This window comes from Copadichromis virginalis, linkage group LG22, assembly GCF_057382275.1.
Source record: "Copadichromis virginalis isolate Kocher_CV1m ecotype Utaka linkage group LG22, C_Virginalis_male_GT1.1, whole genome shotgun sequence".
In the NCBI taxonomy this organism is placed as follows: domain Eukaryota; kingdom Metazoa; phylum Chordata; class Actinopteri; order Cichliformes; family Cichlidae; genus Copadichromis; species Copadichromis virginalis.
The window spans coordinates 3,533,508-3,539,427 of record NC_140638.1 but is presented as its reverse complement, the minus strand read 5'-3'; the positions used below and the strand labels follow the sequence as shown (position 1 = coordinate 3,539,427).

The 5,920-nt window shown below is 48.4% G+C and overlaps 1 pseudogene; it reads left to right on the top strand.

Moving 5' to 3' along the window:
* The first annotated feature begins 4,859 nt into the window (after positions 1 to 4,859).
* Positions 4,860 to 5,275, top strand: LOC146682437 (Ig kappa-b4 chain C region pseudogene; annotated as a pseudogene).
* Positions 5,276 to 5,920: the final 645 nt, after the last annotated feature.

Below are 5,920 nucleotides of genomic sequence, written 5' to 3'. Positions count from 1 at the left end.
ATAAAAATAATCTTAATTCTAACCAATATAGAAATTATCTATTAGATTACATTAGTCTTGATACAGCCTCTGCCACCACATCAGATCAATTGCTCTGGGCTCCTTTGATCAGCTCCATCACCTAGTGGGGGTGGGGGGTCATAGTTTGGTCCCGCCTTCACTGTTGTGATTGGTGTGGGGGTAGGGACAGGCTTAGGGCGTCGGGGGGTTCCCCGGAGGCATCTTCCTTGGGGGGCTCAACCCGGGGTAGCGGTCATGTCCGGTTGGGGGCTCTGTTGGCTCTCCGGTGACTGTTTCCTCGCGGCTGCGTGCAGCGGGGCTAGGGGAGGGTCTGTGCTGACGGACGTGGGTTACTGACCTGGTAGCCTGGCTGCCCCTGGGTGGGTCCGGGATGGGCGTGAGGTTCTGGGGGCGCTCTGTCTCTGGGCTGGGACCCGGACCGGGCCTCGGGGGCTTGGGTCCTGGTTGGTGTGTTGCCGGGGTTGTGGGCGGGTGGGTGCATGGGGGCCCAGCCCTGGAGCAGGGTGCCGCCGGTGCGTCGAGCCACCTGGGGGGCTCTTCAACTGGTGGGGGAGATTGTCACATCTTGCAGGAGCTTTCCTCTCCTCAGGAGCTCCCTCTGCAGGAGGGGGAGATACAGGAGAGGTGGAGGAAGATCTCAGCCTGGGTGTTTATTGTCTTATGTAGTCTGGAAGATGAGTGGATGGTGGGGTGGGTGCAGTTTTCTCTGTGGTGGGGTTGGGTGGACTGTCCCGGGCTCTGTGGGGCCGGGCGGTGCTGCTGCACTGGGCCCGGTCTGGATGGGCCTGGGCCCCCTTTCCCTGGCGGGTCGCGGAGTATGGGGGTGCCTACTGGGGTCAGCGGGGGAGCTGGCCCCAGGGAGGGGTCACTTGCCCCTCCCTTCCTTCCCTCCCCATCTCCAGCTGCCTCCCTCTTCCCGCTCCACCACAACCACCCACACATGCAGGGCCTTGGAGTAGGGGTATGTCACCAGGGTGCAGAGGAGGCTACCCCCCCCCCCCCCCCCCCCTGTCCCCTTCTGGCTGCCTCTGCCTCAATTTTATCCCACAACTTAGACATTCACATTACTCACACTCTCATTACACATACATATAGGATCCCCCCACCGCAGGGAAAAGGGAAACACCACCTGGGTCTGGGTGCAGTTCCCCCCTCCAGGGGCGGGGGCACCTAGACCCGGTTTGTAGAGTACGCTTGGGGAGTGTGATCGTGTGTACAACGTCTCTTTATGTCTGTCTCCACGTTGGTTGAGTGTGGAGTGAGTGCATATGAGAGCATGAGGGTGGGAATGGATGTTTGTATCTGTGTGTGCCTGTATGTCTGTGTCTATATGTCAGGTTGGGTATCAGATGCCACCTCTCTGGGGACATCTCAGGCCCTCCAAGGTTTGGAGGCCTATCTCCACCCACCACCACTTCCCCTGCCAGTGGCGGACCCCCTCAGACATCGGTGCGTTGGTGGTTCTTTGTGTCCGGGGATGGGCGTCCAGGTACACACCGGCTCACTCCTTGGCGGCCGCTTATCGGGGCCTGGAGCCTGGGGCTCGCTCGGGCCACTTCGGAGGTGGGGTGCCCCCGGCCTCTCGGCCTGGGGCTCGGTCACTCAGGCGCAGCTGGCTGCCGGCGGAGCTCACGGGCGCGTCACTGCAACTCCCCCTGGCTTCTGCTCCGCGGCTGCTGAGTGAGCCCTCATCTGGGACTCTCCTCAGCTCTTTCCGGGACAGTGGCGCGGCTGCCCCTCTGTTGGTCTTCCTTGGTCTCTTGTGTTCTGGGGGCCTCTGGATGTCTGGAGTTTTGATCTCCTCCATACCTGCTTCACACCCTGGAGGACGGGGCTGTGGCCCCCCCACACCCTCTAGCAGATTATTACATGAAGGAACCTTTTAAAAAAACAAAAAACAAGCGCGTCCATGCTCACAGGTGTACACACGGGTGATCACACCCACAAACTACACCCTTTTTGGCTCCTACCTCAAAGCACACTGTGTTCTGTTGATCTTATGTGCTGCACAATAATGTTTAACATTTAGTATTTACTGTCATATTCCCATATATCATTGTGATGTTGTTTATTCTATTACTCTTGTTCTCTTCTGCTTGCTTTCTTTTTTCTTTCTCAGCAGGTGATCCAGGTGATTGATATATGCATTTTTTTTTCTCTGCCCGTTCTGTTGGTTTTTGTCTTTTGCCCTTCTCCCCCGTCCCTCTTCTCAGCTGTTTCTCTTTCCCTCTTTCTTTCTCCCCTTCTTACCCCCAGTCAAGTCTGTCCCGTATTCAGTAAGTGAAAATAAAATAAACAATAAAAGGTGAATCAAATGGACCATTATGGCAAGGCTGGGATGGTCAGTTTGGTAAAGTAAATCCGTTGGGCATCTTTCTTTGCCTTTAGACAACAATTCTGATGGCAAAAGAGCCAAACGGGACAGGCCAAAAAAAAAAAAAACAAAAAAAAAAAAACCTTTTGCTGAAGAATCTGCAAATAATTTCTGATCATTTTTGTTTATTTATTTAAAATTACTGCCATATGGTTACCATTTAACCATACTCTATGCTGACTGAGTTGGGCTCAGTTTATGAGATTTAATTAGACCCCCGGAGAGCAGTCATTTTGGTTTTCTACCTTAGACCCCCGCGGAGTCATCATTTTGCGTTTCTACCTTTAAAAGCCGGAGAGCAGTCAGTCAAATGCTGGAGTCATTCATATGTATATTAGGTCGTTACCTAGGAATTCTGGAGGGAGGGGAGTGGGGGTGAGTGATTGAGGGGGTGGGGGAGTGGAGTGTTTCAGTTTGCCATCTTAGGGAGAAATCAACACATGTCCTTTGTATGTCCTTTGTTGCTGACATTTATTGATGAAAACAGTACAAAAAACCAACCATTTGTACACATATTTACAAATAATGATAAAAAGTGAGTGAGTACATTTCAACATTTTCAGCAATCACTCACAATCCTGGCACTGCCACGGTATCTGTCGTCTGCATTTACCACATGTGTACCTGTAGCAGTGAACACATCGCACAGTGGCCTGATTTTTTTTGCATCTGTGTTTGACCTGACACGTGGCCCTTTTTCCAGGGCTCGGTGTGGAGTGGCATACCTGAGTGGTGAATTCATTGCGATCTGTCTGTCTAGTGGATTGAGGAATTTCCCTGCGAATCTTGTTGACTGTGCCGAGGATGGTGGTTTTCCGTCCAAGAAGTTTTTGCGCAAGTGAAAGCGATGTGAAGAAATTGTCCGTGGTAACATTTCTGCCCTTGTCTAGGAATGGTTCCATCAGCCTCATTACTACATTTTCAGAAAGTCTCTCCCCAGTGGGACGATTGGGGTCCTTGCCAAGATATGGGAAGACATTGCAAATGTACTTGGATTTTAGGTCGCAGGCCACCCAAAACTTGATCCCAAACTTGTCCGGTTTACTTGCAATATACTGCAGGAAACAGCACCGAGTCTTTGATGGGAAAAGCTGTTCATCAACGGTGATATGTAGACCAGGGTTGTAGCACGTGATGCAGTTGGTGACAAATGATCCCCACACACTGGAAATTGCAGCGAACTTGTCAGTCTTTGCTCGATCACAGCGGGTGGACTTGTCATCAAAGCGTAGGTGTTGCATGATGTCTTGGAAGCGGTTTCGTGCCATAGTTCCAATTATCTGTGGGTTTCCCAGGTTTGCTGACCAGCAGTCATTTACCGATGGAACCCTGTAAACCCCCCGCAAGATGACAATTGCAATAAATGCCATTAGTTCAGGGAGGTCCATGAACCAATGAACATGCTCCGTTTGCTGTGCATGTTGAATAGTCCATTCTTGAATGCTATGAAGCATGTCAAGAGTGATGAAACACAGGAAGCTCTGAAGGCGACTCGAGATACTTCTCCTGGCCTTAGCCGTTGGCTCTCCATCTGCAGCGTACGCTTCTATTGGGGTGAAAGGTAGTGTAAATGACTGCTGGTCAGCAAACCTGGGAAACCCACAGATAATTGGAACTACAGGGAGTGCAGAATTATTAGGCAAGTTGTATTTCTGAGGAATAATTTTATTATTGAACAACAACCATGTTCTCAATGAACCCAAAAAACTCATTAATATCAAAGCTGAATGTTTTTGGAAGCAGTTTTTAGTTTGTTTTTAGTTTTAGCTATTTTAGGGGGATATCTGTGTGTGCAGGTGACTATTACTGTGCAGAATTATTAGGCAACTTAACAAAAAACAAATATATACCCATTTCAATTATTTATTTTTACCAGTGACACCAATATAACATCTCCACATTCACAAATATAAATTTCTGACATTCAAAAACAAAACAAAAACAAATCAGCGACCAATATAGCCACCTTTCTTTGCAAGGACACTCAAAAGCCTGCCATCCATGGATTCTGTCAGTGTTTTGATCTGTTCACCATCAACATTGCGTGCAGCAGCAACCACAGCCTCCCAGACACTGTTCAAAGAGGTGTACTGTTTTCTCTCCTTGTAAATCTCACATTTGATGATGGACCACAGGTTTTCAATGGGGTTCAGATCAGGTGAACAAGGCGGCTATGTCATTAGTCGTGTCGATTTGTGTCGTTTACTTATTTTTTATTATGTCCAAGTACAAAAAATAAGTTTGTTTTTTCCCGTTTTATATAATAAATGGTTTAAATATAGAGGTTCGATAAAATTTTGACAAATTAATTTTCTGATTATTTTAATTCTAATTATAAAACTAAGTAATAGTTCACAGATTACAGACTAGGACATCAGAAGTCAAAGAAACGCTTTAATATTTTTATCTTTGGTACTGAAACTCGTCTGTTGCCATGGTTCAGCAGTGAAGCCTGTCTGTTACCATGGTTACCAAGCTCGGAGAGGGAAGTGAAACAGCTGAAGAGCAGTTTCAACTCCCAGTTTCTCTAACATCTCTCTCTCTCTCTCTGCAGTGGGTCGAGTCCCCCCCTCCCTGACCGTGCTGGCGCCCTCTAGTGAGGAGCTGCAGCAGGGGAAGGCTACAGTCATGTGTGTGGCCAACAAGGGCTTCCCCTCAGACTGGAGGCTGTCCTGGAAGGTGGATGGAAGAAGCAGCAGTGGAGAGGAGAGCAGGAGCCCCGGGGCGCTGCAGAATGACGGCCACTACAGCTGGAGCAGCACCCTGAGGCTCCCTGCAGACCAGTGGGAGAAGGTGGGCTCTGTGACCTGTGAGGCCACCCAGGGCTCCCACACTCCACTCTCAGAGACTCTGATGACAGACCAGTGTTCCCAGTCCTGAGCTGACTCACTGGGACTCTGATACTGGCTTTAGTCTGCAGCTTCTCTCAGTCTGCTCCCTCTGTGTCTGTATTGCTTTGATAGTTTTCATGTTTTCATGCTTGTGGCACTGTTGATGGTTTTAATACTTCAAATAAAAACTGAGGTCTTCAAATAGTGGTTTTCATGTGTTTCCATTCAGCTGCTCTTCTGTCTGATAATCATCCTTCAGCTTCAGCAGTGATGCTTCCATACACTGAAAATCTCTGCTTCAGTAACTTTGACTGAGAGAATCACATGTGCTGTATCACATCAGACTGTAAATGTAAAAAAATGAAAACAACTAAAAAAAAAGAAAAGAAAAAGCAATAAGTTAAAAATAGAATCACAGCCAACAGCTGCTCCCTGTTATAAATAGTTTTAAAGTCTGTTGCAGCTGCATTATTTTCCATCATGTTGGATTTTGTGATGATATTTTATTTTGGGTGTAGAAGAAGTAGAAAACATGGTGACAGATTATTGTAACCTGCTAGGGATGCACCGATAGATACCGGTATCTGGTATCGGCTTCGATACCACATTTTCTAAAGTACTGGTACTCGTCAAAAGTCCCCAGATACCGGGGACCGATACCATGGTCTGAGAACTGTCTATGTTTGAGCGGCAT